Below are 16,172 nucleotides of genomic sequence, written 5' to 3'. Positions count from 1 at the left end.
TAATTTGCCTACCAGCCCCATCTTTCTAGACACCTTAAGCAAATAAGGCTCTAGCACAGCTTTCTACCCATGACTATTCTGCCTACCACCTTCTTTAAAAAGAAGTCAGGAAGGGGCTCTTTCCTCAGGGGATTTTGGGAGCCGCCAAGTTTTGCTAAAGTAGGTGGGCCAGTGGGCCGGGGGCTCCCAGAGCTCAGCCACACTCCAGAGACCTGTGGGGTTCAGTCTGAGCAAGGTCATGGCCAAGAAAACAAAGGAGCCTCCCAGAGGAACGTGCTACACAGATCATGGGGTGGGGGGTCATGCACCCATAGCAACGCCCACTGGCAGCCCCCTTCTCCTGGCCCGGCTCCCCTTCCAGAGCCCCCAGGGGCAGGCTTAGTTGTGTTGTCTTCAGGGAGGGAGTCTACATATTTCACTAGGTGTCCCCAAGGGTGTCTCACCCCAAAAAAAGCCTTTTACAGCCTCTGCTCTGGTATTTATCCCAACATGGCCCGCAGACAAGGAGACACCTCAGACGTGGCCTCTGACAACAAGAGGTTCATGAACTGGAGCCTGGACCAGCCTGCCTTCAGCCTCTCAACGCTCACTTCCTGCCCCTAAAACTCAAACGCGCAAATGTGTCGGTGAGTGGCCTCACATGAAGGAAAAGGCTTTCACGCCAGTGGCCGCCTGGCCCCTGTCCCTGCCTCCTCCTCAGACATGGTCTAAGGAAAGGCCAGAGTTTTAGAGTCAAAAGAGCCACATCCAAATCCTGGGTCAAGCGCAGTGAGCAAGGAGTGGGAACCGAGCCATGAAAGTGGTCTTGAATGCTTGGGGTTTGGAAGGAGGCGGGGAGGGCCAGGCAGGGAGTGTGGAGACAAGGCTTGAGGCACAGGACTTGGTTTCGATTCTTCACGGTCCACACCCCAGTCAGACCCCAGCAGAGAACAAACAGCTGCACGGACAAGAGCCCATTTCTGTTGGATTTGGAAAGCCCTGGGCGGGTGGTGGGCGCATCCTCTACTGACGCCATCCCACCACCCCCGCCACGTCTCACCCCCCTCTCCCCCCTGCACAGCCAGGTGGGGCCCACAGGGGAGCCAAGGCTTTGGGGCCTTTGCCCTCCTCTTCTGGGAGGACAGGTCTTTTATCCTTTAGTGACTGAGGCTTACTTTCTCCACTGGGACAAAAATCTCCGAGCTTCCATTTCTTTAAACCATTTAGAGCACCCATTCTTGATGCCCGCTCACATGTTGTCTGATTTCTCACAGAACCCCCAACTGGCTGACCAGGCCGGGCCCAGCAGCCCCTCTCCTGCCCACGGCCGGTGCCACCACCCGCTCCGCGGGGCCACAGCAGGCGTGGGCCTGTGCAGCCTGAGTGGAGTTCTTTCTCAGCTGTGCCTTACCCAGCTGGATTTGTGGAAACAAGACAGACCACACGGCTTGCATTTCCAGCAAGGAATCTGCTGCTTCTGCGCATCTGCGTGGGAACCATCCAGAAGTCCCGCACAAACCTCTCGCCCCAATCAATCATGTGTGCTGGGCCAGACAGCCCAACCCCACGAGGGGATGATCGCTTTTGGTTGTAATATTGTAGCCAGTGGGTTTTCTCACTCGGTTTTAGAATAAGATCATAATAAGATTTCTACTGTAACTGTTTTGGGAGAACTTAAAAAAATGCCTCGTACCTCGGGACTTTTTCTTGCCATGTGCCAGTCCCACCCCCCAAACCACGTCCACCCTACCCCTTTGAAAGCAGAGAACTAATCCCTTTAAAATACCAGCTATTTCATTCCTACTTATATCTGTAGGGTATTTGTGGTAGTTGTTTTAGCAATTATGTTTTTTCCTAGAATTTAAAGGGCACAGTTGAAATTGTGATACTCTATACACATGGGACGGACCATATACTGTGCAGGACAGTCCCAGTTTACACCTGTCTCAATACGCCCGCTTGCACAGTGTGTTACATGGTCACGGGTCCATGTGGGATTGCAAACAGATGGCCGATCCCTGAGGCCCTTGAGGGATTCTGAATCCCCCTGAGGAGGACAGACAGCTGGGAGACTTCGGCAGGCATTCGGTTTGCCTTTGCCCTAGAAAGCCCCAAGGGTAGAGGGGTTGTTGGATCCTGACCCCCAGCTTCTCCTGAGGGACCCTACCCCACTCAGGGGAAACTGAGGCACGGGACACGCCTGAGTCAGATCCCAGCCTGACCAGGGGCTCCTGCAACGGGCCCTTCTGGCACCAGTGCTCGTGGCCTTCCACGCCCTCACCACGGCCGCCCGTGTGGTCCCAGCGCCTTCAAGAGCGAGCAGGGGCTGGGTCTGGAGGCTGAGGGGCAGGGAGGCCTGGGGGGGGGGGGCGGGGGCAAGCAGCTTAGATTAGTCATGTTCTTTCACTGGTAGAAACAGGTTGTGACATTCAGTCCTAAATTTTCAAGTTCCTTCTCACCAAATGGTCCCAAGACCAAGCCAGCTTTCCAAAGAACAGGCTGAGAATAAGCACCGCGCTCTTGGGGGGCAGCCCCCCATGTAACCTCACCGCCACTCTGCACACGGCGGGGCACCCTGGGCGGGGACAGTGTGGCCGGGACACTTTGGGGCGCCGGGCCCTCTTGTGCTCCTACAGCCTTCCCAGGGCACCGCCGAGGATCACAGGCGCCTTTACAGACTGGAAAGGTGGTGGGTGGTGGCCCGGGTCTGGCCCGCAAACCAGGGGAAGTGGCTTTCTTTTCGGCCATTTGCGGCCATGAGTGGCCGGCTTCCCCCACGGGAGCCCCACGTCAGCTCCACCTGTGGCCAGGAAGCCATCCCCACGGTCTTGGCAACAGTCCCCGTCTCCTGTCTGAGTAAACTACTTGGCCTTCAGCCTTAGACTATTCACTGGGGAGCTCAGTTAACACGCTGTAAAACTGAGTGGCTGCAATTATTTTCCTCTGGTCTGCTGGAAAAAAAGAACAGCTTCGTGTAGAACCAAAAAAGGGAAATCACTTCATCAATCTGATTCCCAGGCGGAAACTACCAGTGTCTGAAAGGGCAGCGTCCCAAGGCAAGCTGGGGATGGTTCCCAGTGCTGTCGCCTCCCCGTGGCGGGGGGGGGGGGGGGGGGCAGACCCCTCCTCCCCCCCACCCCCACCTTGCACTACTCCCAGCTGGAAGCCTACCGAACAGGGTTCTCAAACCCAGCTCCCTGCCTCGCCCCCTCTGCTGGAGCTTCCCGCTTCGGAAGCCGCTCCAGGGATGGAAGGAAAATACACACCCAATTGTTCCCTCTTGCCTTCGCTGCCTGGAACAAGCCAGGTGTGTGAGGCGCCCCGGATCAGTGTCTCCTGAATTATTACAGGAGTTTAACTCGGCCAAGTCCATCAGTTTAAAAAGAATCCCAGTTTTACAAAAGGAAATGGACCAAGATTTGAGGGGCAATGAGGCCTAGTCAGTAGGTCCTGAGTTCTACAGGAAAGTGAACAATGTCTTAGGTTCTGTTTTCCATCATTACTCAAAAAATCTTGTTAAAGAACTGTAAAATTTGAGAGGAAATATTTGACACTTAGATGTGGACATTTTTGCCTGGGGCGGCCTGACCAGACAGGAGAGAGGGGCATCCCAGTCAGGGGTGGGACAGGAAGGCAGGCACTGGGATGTCCCGGTGAAACTGACCCCAAACTTGTTTCCATCCCGAGATCGGTGGGCTCCATCCACATCCTCCACCTGCTCAGCACCCAACTCCCGGCGGCAAAGAAACCTCCCCTGGTTCCCAGCAAGCTGCAGTCCCCTGCCCTCGTGACGAGCCACTTGCCCTAAGAGCAAGGCCTGCCGGCCAGGGTGTCACCCCCAGACCGGGGACCTGCCATGGGGGGTGTCTCCAAGCCTTTTTGGTATCTTTTTCCTGGTCTTGGGTTGGACACTGATTCCAAAAGCAAACCAAACACAGAGCTACCGAGTGGAGAAAGAAGACCGCTCTGATGGAGGAGTATATGTAGGTCCTAAAAGAAAGACACTTTCAGGAACCGACGACGTGGCAAAGCTGTGACAGCGGCAGGGCCAGAGTGGGCGGCTGGTGTGTTACAAGGTCAGTCTTTCCTGCCTACAAAGGGTGAAGCCGGCAGAGCCTCTCAGTCCTGCAGCAAAATCCAAGACTAAGCATCTGCGCGCGTTGCGATTCAAACGTTAAAGCTTCACATTGGAAGGAGGACAAGGCCCCCCGGAGGCGCAGCTGGGAGGGGAGGCTCTGGGGCACCCCGCCGGTTCTGGGGATGGTGGGGGGACAGGGATTTCCCTGCACTGGGCTTCCAGGCGCTGGAAGGCTTGAGCCCCGAGCCCCAGGAAGGAGGAGGGAGCTCCCAGAGGGCCTGGGGGGCCAGGAAGGGGCGGGAGAGCGGCCTGAGGCCAAGCGCACCCCGAGGCCGGCAAGGCCAGCAGGACCCGACCCATGCGGTTCTCTGCCCTGGCCGCACGCTGGGCTTGCCCAGGACGCCGAAAGCGCAGATGCCCGCCACCACGCCAGGGGCTCCGGTTCCCTGCTCCTGGCCGGAGCGAGCCTGCTCAGGGTCCCCACCTGCCGGGGACCCCGGCGCTCAGCCGAGCAGGACAGCCCCTGCATGAGGCCGGGAGCTTGCAAAGAAAATGTACACCTTATTTTACTCAAAGAAGCCTCTGTACGGGAAGAGTTCAGCTGCAGAAAACACCTGTCTGTGCTTGCGCTGGGAGGAGACCAGGAGGACCGGAGAGAGAGTTGCGCCGGGAACGGCAGCGGTGCCAAAAATGTAAAATCTCCTAATTAATCCGTCTGCTTGTTAAGTGAGCCAAGTGAAAAAACACCAGATGCATCAATCAGAATTTGAGGGAAATCAAATTAACTCGATCAGCAAAAAAAGTGCGTTTCTTCAAACTTCAGAAGGCACCATCAGAATCCGAATGCTGAGCGTTCCCTGCTGCGCACGGTGAGGTCGCCCTCCCTCCGGGCCTCGCACCTGGTCCCTCCGGGCCTCGCACCTGGCGCTGCCGGCTGCGCATGCGGCCTCGTGCCGTCAGCAGGCCCCTCACCGGCCCCGAGCGCCCCTTCAGTCCCCATAGCCCTCTCGTGCGGCCCCAAGACGCACTTCCGGTTTGACCCCACAGGGCCCCCCCTAAAGCCCTGATGGCCGGGGGGCCGCACTGCCTTTCAACCTTGCGAGGCCTCCAGTTCCTTTGGGAATGAAGCGTATGTAAATAAATAAACCAGGGGGCTCCCCCGCCGGTCCTCAGAGTCCTGTGCAGGTGACCCCAGGCTGGCCCTCGGTTCCTGGCCATCCTGCCCAACTCCCCTGAGCCCAGACCGGATCGCAGACTCGGGAACCTCCCTGTCCCCCACCCGCAAACGAGAGGTTCAGGGACACCCCCCACCCTCTGCCCCAGCTGAGAAGACCGTGCATACAAATCTCCAGCCCAGAGCCCGGGACTCAGTCCGTCACTTCTTGGCCCCTAGAAGCGTCCACATGGTGCCACAGCCCCTTTCTCTGGCGCATCCTACTCAGCGATCACCACCCCCCCACCCCCCACCCCCGCCGAGAGACCCCAGCTGGCCTTTCTTCCCCAGGCCTCCCGTGACCTTGTCCGTGTCCCTTCTCCGGTTTTCGGGGTCCGCTCTGCACCGAGCGCAGTGGGACGCGGGCACCGCGGGCACAGCCTGGAGCTGCCGGCGCGGGCCCGGAACGGCAGATGCGAGGCCGCCACACCCCAAGAATGAACGCCAACAGCCTGGGAAAGGCCCCGGGAGGACGGGGCCTGGGCTTGCTGGAGCCCTCGGTGAGGGGACCGCGGGGACAGGGGCCAGAGCCGGATGCCCCAAGTCAAGCCCAGACTCCGAGGGGCCTTGTGTGCCATGCTCACCGGGGATCCGGGGGAAGGAGGAGGAATTATCATTGAGTGCTTCCTCCCTTACCCGCCTCGGAGGTTGTTCTGATTTGTAGCGACCGGCACTTTGGCGGCTGGGTGGCTGCTTGCCCTCTCCAAGCCTCCATTTCCTCGCCTGTAAGCCGCAGAACAACACAGGCCTCGCGGGGCCCGCCGCGAGCTGAAGGGGTTCGACGAAGCCGGGCTCCCAGCCTGCCCTCGGGCTTCGCTGGGGGGGCCCCGCTGGCCCGCCGCCCCAGCAAGACCCCGCAGCCGGCCAACCAGCAGGCCCTGGGGGGGTGGGGGGACCGGGAGCTGCGGTCCTTACACACCCAAGGCCTTAAAACTGCAAGAAACCACATCAAGCGCTGTGCACAAAACCTGAAAACTGAACTCAAGTCACTTGAGCTGCTCAAGGGATTTGAAAATCTCCAGTGAAGACCATGCCAACGAAGTCACAATACACTGGTTTCAGTTATCTGGGTTGCTGTTTACGGACCCTGATCTGGAAAACATACGTTTGCCCTTCTGCCCTCCCCCTCGTTCCCCCATCTGCCCTCCCTCCGAGTTTGCCAGGGCCATGCCTTGCTAGCAGCCTTATCACGCGGTGAACTGCCTCCGCCGGCCGCGGGCTCCTGAAACCCCTTGGTGACCCTCCACAAGCTCTTTTTCACAAACCCACAGCACCTTTCCAACCTCGTGTCCTGGGCCCACTCGATACCATTTGGGAAGCTCACACCCACCTCCCTGAAACCTGTCTCCCACAGCGCTGCATGGCCATCCTGCACCAGGCCTTGCTCTCTCCTGCCTTCTCTCCTCCCCTAACTGCCTGGGCCCCTGGGCCCTGAAACAAAGGAGATTACACGTCTGGAGCTCCTACTCCGCGTGCCACCCCTTTCCCGCCTGCCCCGGCAGATACATCCCTGGGTGGTGACAAGAGAAGGCCTTGGCTTTCCTTTGGAAGATTTGCTAGTAATTATGAGGGTTTCAAGCTGTGGGCCCAAGAAACTGGTCATCAAAAAACATCCTTTCTAGAAGAGCCCATGCTCATATAAAGATGATGCACTGACACTTGTTGGACAGGACCTGTCAGGACTTGGGAAAACTGCACATCTCACCCAGAAAATCACTGAGTTACACCAGATACAAAATTCAGTTTCTAAAATGTTTCAAGTATCTGTCACTTTTTATTTACGTGACAAAAGCAGGGCACAAAATTATGTGTGTACTATGATTCAACTCTGTAGGAAGAGTACACATAAAAATAGATAGGAATATTGGCTATCTGTGTATATTTTAATATAAAAATTGCCAGTAGAATGATGGAGTAAATGAGACATTTCCTTTCTTTTTCTAGTACCCAAATTTTTGGAAAAGTGGTCATGATAACCGGTAATTTAAAAAGTATGTTCAGGCCAGCACTTAACTGTGTTACAAGCACCTTGAGGGTGCTGTTCACACTTGTTCACCAACAGCTGGTCTGCTCAGCAGCTCCAGGGGAGGGACACGAGGTGGGATGGGAGCAGGGGGAGCGGACCGCAGGGAGTGATGATGCGTGTAAGGGTCTGCCCCTCAGACAGCCCTGCCAAACCTGACCGGTGACCAAATTCACAAAGGACACTCACGTTTCACAGTAATCTTCACTGTCCTTAAAGGATAATAAACAGTTATCGGTATGAAAGAGATGTTTCTTTTGATGCCAAGAACAAGGTGAGGAATGGGACTCTAAGTGGAATAACAGTTGGCATGAATTTTTAACCAGTTAAAGTCATTTAAAAATATAACAGCTTCCAAATGTTTACAAAAGATCACAACGACTTCATTTTGAAAGGCCTTGTTCGATTTACACAAAAAGATGGTGCCATCCACGTATGTTTCATTTTCAGTAAATAAAACTAAGGTTAATGGTACTGTTCTCACTGTGAATTCTAAAATCCAAAACAAAAGCCCATCCCCTACTTTTAAAAGCAGAATTACATTTTACTGGCAGGCACCTTTGGCCTACAATTCCAGGGGCCTCTCCTGTCTATTTCGGGGAGAGTCTGGTTACAGCGATCCTACTTTTGCTTGGTTGACAGAGAGCTTAAGAAAACAAGTTGGCAACTTGTTTTTCTTGGCATTCACTCTCAATGCTTGCTCTTGACCCGTGACACCGATCACACACCCACAGGACTTACGCACAGAAGTCCAGACAGGAACCAGCTGATAGAAACCCATTTCTAAGCACAGCACCCTTTTCCATGGGTCAAGTGCTAGGGAAAGAGCAACAGCTCCCCAGAAACTTCTCAGAGCAAGAATCTAACAACCACGTGGAACCACAGAGCAGCAACCCAGAAAACCAGGTGTACTTGGCGGTGGAGCTGACAAAGGCACCCAGTGCTTCAATGAAATAAGTTAGCAAGACACAAAAGCATGAGTAGTTACACTCAGACACTATACAAATAAGCGGCCAAGGTGAATGACACACTTTTCCGAAGAGAAAACCTGCATGGCCAAGTCCGGTTTTTGTTTAGATTCCTCCGAGCGTGAGAAACAGGCAGGAGTTAATGATCAGTCATCTGTCATTTTAGCGGAGTGACATCCCTCAGTGCTGCCGGAGACAAGACTTTCCAGAATCAGGTGTTTTCCGTTTGTGTCTAGAAGAGAAAGTCTCTCAGGGAACCTAAACTTCACTCTTTAGTACAGTTAGAAGCCCAGAGCCGGTTTTCCTTGTTTCCTCGACCCCTCAATCACTGGGAGCACATCACACAGACCCCCGCACTCGCTTCGGCCACGGCCACCAGGGGGTGAAGCTCCACAGGTGATTCCGATGCATACCAAGACCCAAGAACCACTAAGGACATTTAAATTTCTTTCATTGAAATGACTCTGGTTAAAGCTAACTAATAAGGAGGAATGCCGTCTTTACCAAGTATGAATACTACTTTATTAATGTGCTAATAATTATTTCATCTGGAATTTATTTTCCTTTTATCTCCACTGTAATTCTTTTCCTCTCCTTGCATTACAGCAATTTTCCCAGTGCACTCTTGGTAATGATGCGCAAAGATTTAAACACAAGGTCAGTTTGCGCTGCAGAATATCCCACATTGTATATCAAGTTTACTCATGAGCAAAACTAGGTAACTCCAAGATGAATCCTGCAAAGCACGCGGCCCACCCGAAAACTACCAGAATAAACTGTCACCCGAGGCACCAACAGTCCTCAGGGCCTTCATTCTCTCCAAACAAGAATGACACAGAGCGATGTCACCAAGCTGGTGTCATAGGTCATTCCTGAGTTCACACCCCCCTCATAAAACAACTAGCAATTATTCAGGAATAAGACACCACTGAGAGAATCCTAGAATGTTGGGGGGAGGCTAAGTAACCCTGCACCCGAGAGGCCAGGAGCGTCGGCCTTGGGAGGTAAGAGCAGCAGCTGTGTGCTGACCCCATGCCGCCCCCCCGGCCAGCACAGCACCGCTCCAAGGTCTCCCCTGAGCCTCTGGTTCCTTCATGGGAAAAGACAGCCAGGGGGTGGGGCGGGGGGGGGACATCCAGCCCCCACCCCAGCACCGCGGGTCACGTCATGGAAACCCCTACTCCACTTCCAAGCCACGGGGATCGCAGAGGAATCTGTGAGGCCAACCGTGGGAATCTGACAGAGAAGCGGGGAGGCACTGGTAACACCCAGCACTTGGATCTTGACCCACCGAGTTCTTACCTGCAGCACCTGAAGAGCGGTCCCAAGCAGCGCCTCTGCTCGTGGGCAGAGCTGGGCCGGTCCGAGCCGGAGCCTGGGCGGTGGGCCGCTCGGCCCTCACTCAGGCCATGGAGCTAACTTACAGCTCCCCCCGCCGCGGAGTAGAGCTCCCAGGCCCTTCTGACCGGAGACTGCCTGCGAGCGCCGGGGAAGGCGGACCGGAGCCCGGCGAGGAGAGCTCCTTCACAGGCCGCCCGCGGCGGAATGCGGCTCCCAGTCACCTGACCAGAGAGCCCGGCCGCCACACCCGGAAGCTGGGTAGCCCGGAAGCGCTGAGAGAGGAGGGCAGGTAGAGCTGATCATGCCCAAAAAGCGGCACCTGGGGAGGGCACTGGCTTGAGTCAAGACCACAAAGAGCTTAGCCAGGCTCGGCATCAGTTCCCCCACTCCCCCCAGGCAGCGGGGGGCTCACTCCCACGCCCGCCCACCTGAACACAAAGCCTGGGCATAAGGCCTGGAAAGCGCAGCCGCCCTCCAGCAGGCAGCGCTGATTGTCTACAGGACAAATCCAGTGGCCCCATTCAACCAGAGAACTCACCAGATGGCCTGAGTCAAGACCAGAAAGAGTCCTGCGGTCTTGGAGCCAGTTCTTCCCCTCCACCCAGGTGGGGAAACTAATTAGGAGCTGTGCCCATTGCTGAAAACAGCCCTCAGATGTGCAGCCAGGGAGCCTGACCAGAGCTCACAGGAAGTTATGTGACCCATCCCTACTTACAGGGTAGCCCCTGAACAGAAGCACATTCCGTGGTTTCCCCGCCTGCAGAGCAAAACCAGTAGCCGTGCCTGGCCAGAGAATTCAGTGCATAATCTTGTCTCATCAGGTTCTCCAGTGAGCCCTGCAGGCCCTAGGGCCCATTCTGCTGCGCTGCTGGGACAGGGATGCTAACTCACAGCCCCACCTACTACTGAGCATAGCACCCAGTCCTGACTGTCTAGTAAGCCTGACCAGAGAACCCAGGCAATGGTGGAGCCCATCCTACAGCTCCCCCACCACCCCGGGGCTCCCACTCCTGACCTCAGGACTAAGGCAATGGCCTCACCCAAAAATGACCCTAGTAGCAGGCCCCACAGCTGGAAATTCCCAGCAGACACATTCAGAAACCTAAAGTGAGCTGTCTGATGAATTGTCTCTGCCTAAGTGAACCTGTAAAACCCAGAAAAGGAGACTACTTACTCAAATGCATAGATCCCCATGTAAGGAAGGAAGATCACATATCTCAGGTCAACATGACACTACCAAAGTAAACTAATAAAACTCTAATAACTGACCCTAAAGAAATAGAGATTTATGATCTGTCAAAGAATTGAGAATAATACTCAGACTTTGGTGAACTACAAGAAAACACAGAAACCAAATGAAATTAGGAAAACAATGCAGGAGCAAAATGAAAAGTTTGACAAAGAAATAGAACTATTAAAAAAATAACAAAAACAGAAAATCCTACAGCTTAAAAACATGATGACCAATAGAGAGCTTCAAAAGCAGACTTGACTAAGCAGGAGAAAGTATCAGTGACCTAGAAGACAGGACATTCAAAATTATTCAGTCCGAGAAACAAAAAGAAAAAAGAATGAAAAAGAGTAAAGAACGCCTATGGGAATTTTGGAACACAACAATATTCACATTATGGGAATTCCAGGAGAAGAGAAAGAGAAAAGGACAGAAAGTATATGGTAATGGCTGGTACTTCCCAAACCTGGGGAGAGAAGTGGACATCCAGATCCATGAGGCCCAAAGGATGCCAAATTGGTTGAACCTGAATAGGGCTACGCCAAAACACATTATGACTAAATTGTTAGAAGTCCAACACAAAGAAAGAATTCTGAAAGCAATAAAAGGAAAGAGAGAAGTTACGTAAGAGAGAAGTTACATACAGAAACCCCTTAAGACTATAGGCAGATTTCTCAAAGGAAACATTTCAGGCCAGGAGAAAATAGGAGGACATATTCAAAATAATGAAACAAAATAACCATCAATCAAGAGTTCTATACATGAAGCTGTCCTTCAGAAATGAAGGAGAGAGAAAGACTTTTCACAACAAACAAAAGTGGACAGAGTGCATCACCACTTGTACAACCAGCCGTACAACAAATACTAAAGGGAGTTCCGTGAGTGGAAGCAAAATGATACTAATTAACATCATGAAAACATTAAAAGGTAGTATAAAACTCACTGGTAATGGTAAATATATAATCAAAGATTCTGTAATATGGTAATAGTGGTATGAAATTCACTTACAACTCTAGTTTAAAAGTTAAAAAGCAAACAGTAAAAAGACAATAATCTTGTTACTGAATACACAGTATAAAAAAATATGTAAACTATAACATCAATAACCTAAAATGGATTAAACATAAATGGATTAAATTCTCCAAAGTAAGTAGAATGGCTGAATAGACTAAAAAAGATACAACTGCATGCTGTTTACAAATGACTCACTTCAGCCTTAAAGACACACAAACAGACTGAGTGAAGAGATGGAAAAAGACATTTCAAGAAACGATAACCAAAAAAAAATAAGCAAGAGTAGCTATACTTTTATCAGAAAAAATAGACCTTAAAAATGATACAAGAAACAAAGGTCATTAAATAGTGACAAAGGGATCAATCCATCAAGTAGATAAAACAACTGTAAATACTTATGCACCCAACATCAGAGCACCCAAATATATAAAGCAAAAGCTAACAGAGCTAAAAGGAGAAATAAACATCAGTACAATAATAATTGGAGACTGTAATATCCCACTCTCAACATGGATAGATAATTCAAAGAATCAATAAGGAAAACAGCAGATTTGAAAAACACAATAGAACAAATGGACCTAACAGACATATAAAGAAATTTCTGACAACAGCAAAATATACATTCTTCTCAAGCACACATGGAACATTTTCTAGGACATATGATATGCTGGGCCACAAGACAAGTCTTAGCAAATTCAAGAAGACTGAAGTCATACCAAGTATATTCTCTGATCACAATGGTATGAAACTAGAAATTAACAGAGAAAAAACCTGGAAAATTCACAAATATATGGAAATTATATAATACTCTCCTGAACAACCAATGATTCAAAGAAGAAATTACTTTTATTTTATTTTTATTTTTTTTAAGTAGGCTCCATGCCTAGTGTGGAGGCCAACATGGGGCTTGAACTCACAACCGAGATCAAGAACTGAGCTGAGATCAAGAGTCAGACACTTAACCACCTGAGCCACCCAGGCACCCCCAAAGGAGAGATGAAAGCAGCTCAGGCTCTCTGCTCAGCGGGGAGCCTGCTTCTCCCTCTCCCACTCCCCGTTTGTGTTCCCTCTCTCGCTGTGTCTCTGTCAAATAAATAAATAAAACTTAAAAAAAAAAAAAGCAGCTTGGAATAAAAAAGGAAACAGAACGTACCAAAACTTATAGGATGCGGCAAAAGCAGTTCTAAGAGGTAAGCTAATAGCAATAAACAGCTATATTAGAAACAAAGATCTCAAATAAACAACCTAACTCTGCCTCAAGGAACTAGAAAAAGAACAGACTGAGCCCAAAGTGAGCAGAAGGAAGGAACTAATAAAGATTAGAGCAGAAATAAATGAAACAGAGAACAGGAAAGCAAGAGAAAAAATGAACAAAACTGCAAGCTGGTTCTCTGAAAAGATAAACGAAACTGACAAACTTTTAGCTAGACTAATCAAGGAAAAAAGAGAGGAGACCCAATTCAACACAATTATAATGAAAAGAATATTACAACTGACACCACAGAAATACAAAGGATCGTAAAAGCTATTATGAACCAGCAAACTGGACACCCTAGAAGAAATGGAAAAATTCTTAGAAACATAAAATCTACCAAGACTGACTTAGAAAGAAATAAAAAACCTGAAGAGCCCAATTACTGGTAAGATTGACTCATTATCAAAGATCTCAAAACAAAGAAAAGTCCAGGGCCAGATGGCTTCACTGGTGAATTTTACCAAATATTTAAAAGAATTAACAACAATCCTTCTCAAACTCTTCCCCAAAAAATTAAAGGGGAAGGAATGCTCTCAAATTCATTTTATGAGGCCAGCATCACCCTGCTACCAAAGCCAGAAAGGACACTACAAGAAAATGCAACTACAGGCCAATATCCCTAATGAATATAGATGCAAATACTAGCAAACCTAATTCAGCGGATCATTCATCATAAAAAAAAAAAAAATCATTCATCATGATCCAGTGGGATTTACACCTAGGATGGTTCAACATATACACATCAGTCAATGTGAAACATCACATTAATGGAATGAAAGAAAAAAATCATATGACCATCTCAAGGTCATATGAGGCAGAAAAAACGTTTGACAAAATTTAACATCCATTCATGATAAAAACTCAACTAATTCGGTACAGAAGAAGTGTATCTCAACTTAATAAAGGTCATAAATGACAAGCCCACATCGAAAATCATCAATAGCAACAAGTTGAAAGCTTTTCTTCTAAGAGTAAGAACAGGACAAAGATGCCCACTCTCAACACTCCTATTGAACATAGTATTGAGCATCCTAGATTCCACCAAAAACTATTAGATCAAATCAGTCAGTAAAGTTAAAGGATACGAAATTAACATATAAAAATCAGTAGCATTTCAGGGTGCCAGGGTGGCTCAGTTGGTTAAGTATCTAACTCTAGATTTAAGCTCAGGTCATGATCTCAGGGTCATGAGATCGAGCCCCCCATGGGGCTCCACGCTGGGTGTGGAGCCTGCTTAAGATTCTCTCTCTTCCTCTGCCCCTCCCCCCCACTTTCATGCACACATACTCTCTCTCTAAAAAAAAAAAAAAGTCAGTAGCATTTCTATACAGTAACAATGAATTATCTGAAAAAGAAATAAATAAAATGATCCTATTGACAATAGCATCAAAAACTTAAGTATTTATACCTAAATAGTTAAGCATAAATTTAACAAAGGAAGTAAAAGTTCTCTACACTGTAAACTACAAGACACTGATGAAAGAAATTCCAAGAAGATGGAATAAATGGAAAGGTATCCCATATTCATGGATTGGAAGAATATTCTTAAAATGTCCAAACTACCCAAAGCCACATACAGATTCAGTATAATCCGTATCAAGATTCCAATGGCATTTTTTACAGAGGTAGAAAAAAAAAAAACAATTCTAAAATCCATATTTAACCATAAAGGACCCAGAATAGCAAAAGTAATCTTGACAAAGAACAAAGTGGGAAGCATAATACTTCCTGATATCTTTTAAGCTTACAATCATCAAAACAGTATGGCTGGCCTAAAAACAGATACATAGACCAAAGGAACAGAATCAAGAGCCCAGAAATAAAACCAAACATATATGGTCAATGAGTATTTCACAAAGGAGCCAAGAAGCCAAGAATACTTGATGAAGAAAAGATAGTCTCTTCAATAACGGTGCTAGGAAAATTGGACATTCACATGTCAAAGAGTGAAACCGAATGCCTATCTTACACGACTCACAAAAAATAACTTGAAATGAACTAAAGACTTATTAAATGTAAGACCCAAAACTGTAAAACTCCTAGAGGAAAACATAGGACAAAAACTCCCTGACATGGGTCTTGGCAATGATTTTTTGGGGTATGAAACTGAAAGTAAGTACAAGAAACAAAATTTTAAAAAGTGAGACCATATCAAAATAAAAACTTTCTGTACAGCAAAAGAAACCATCAGCAAAAAATGAAAAGACAACCTGTGGAATGGGTAAAAATATTTGCAAACCAAATATCAGATAAGGTGTTAATATCCAAAATACATAAAGAACTTACACCACTCAAAAGAAGACACACACACACACACAAATAACCCCTCCCCCAAATAATCCAATTAAAAAATGGACGAAGGACCCAAAATAGACGTTTTTTCCCAAGAAGATATACATGACCAACAGGTACATGAAAAGGTGCTCAACGTCACTAATCATCAGGGAAGTGCAAAAGAAAACCACAATGAAATATCACCTCACACCTGTTAGAATGGCCATTATTAAGAAAACAAGAGATAACAAATGCTGGTGAGGAAGTGGAGAAAAGGAAACCCTTGTGCATGGTTGGTGGGATTATAAATTGGTGCAGCCACTGTGGAAAATAGCATGGAGGGTCCTCAAAAAGTCAAAAATAGAGCTACCCTATGATCAGATTTGCAATTACCAGAGGGCAGGGCTGGGATGAGAGAGAATTGGATGAATGTGGTCAAAAGGTAAAAATGTCCAATTATAAAATAAATCAGTACTAGGATGTAATGTACAGTATTAAGGCAGTTAACACTGCTGTATGATAATTTGAAAGTTGTTACGAGAGTAAATACTAAGAGTTCTCATCACAAAGGAAAGACTTTTTTTTCATTCTCCTGTTTTTCGTATCTGCACGAGATGATGGATGTTAACTAAACTTACTGTGGTGATCATTTCACAATACATATAAGTCAAATCATTATATTGTATACCTTAAGCTTACATGGTACTGTATATCAATTATATCTTAATAAAACTGGAAAAAGGAATGGCACAGAGTTATAAACATTATTAAATTTTATTAACAAAAACTTTGTACA

The sequence above is a fragment of the Halichoerus grypus genome, chromosome 6 (genome assembly GCF_964656455.1).
Source record: "Halichoerus grypus chromosome 6, mHalGry1.hap1.1, whole genome shotgun sequence".
Taxonomy (NCBI): Eukaryota; Metazoa; Chordata; class Mammalia; order Carnivora; family Phocidae; genus Halichoerus; species Halichoerus grypus.
The sequence above is the reverse complement of the archived record's forward strand: the minus strand, read 5'-3'. Positions refer to the sequence as shown.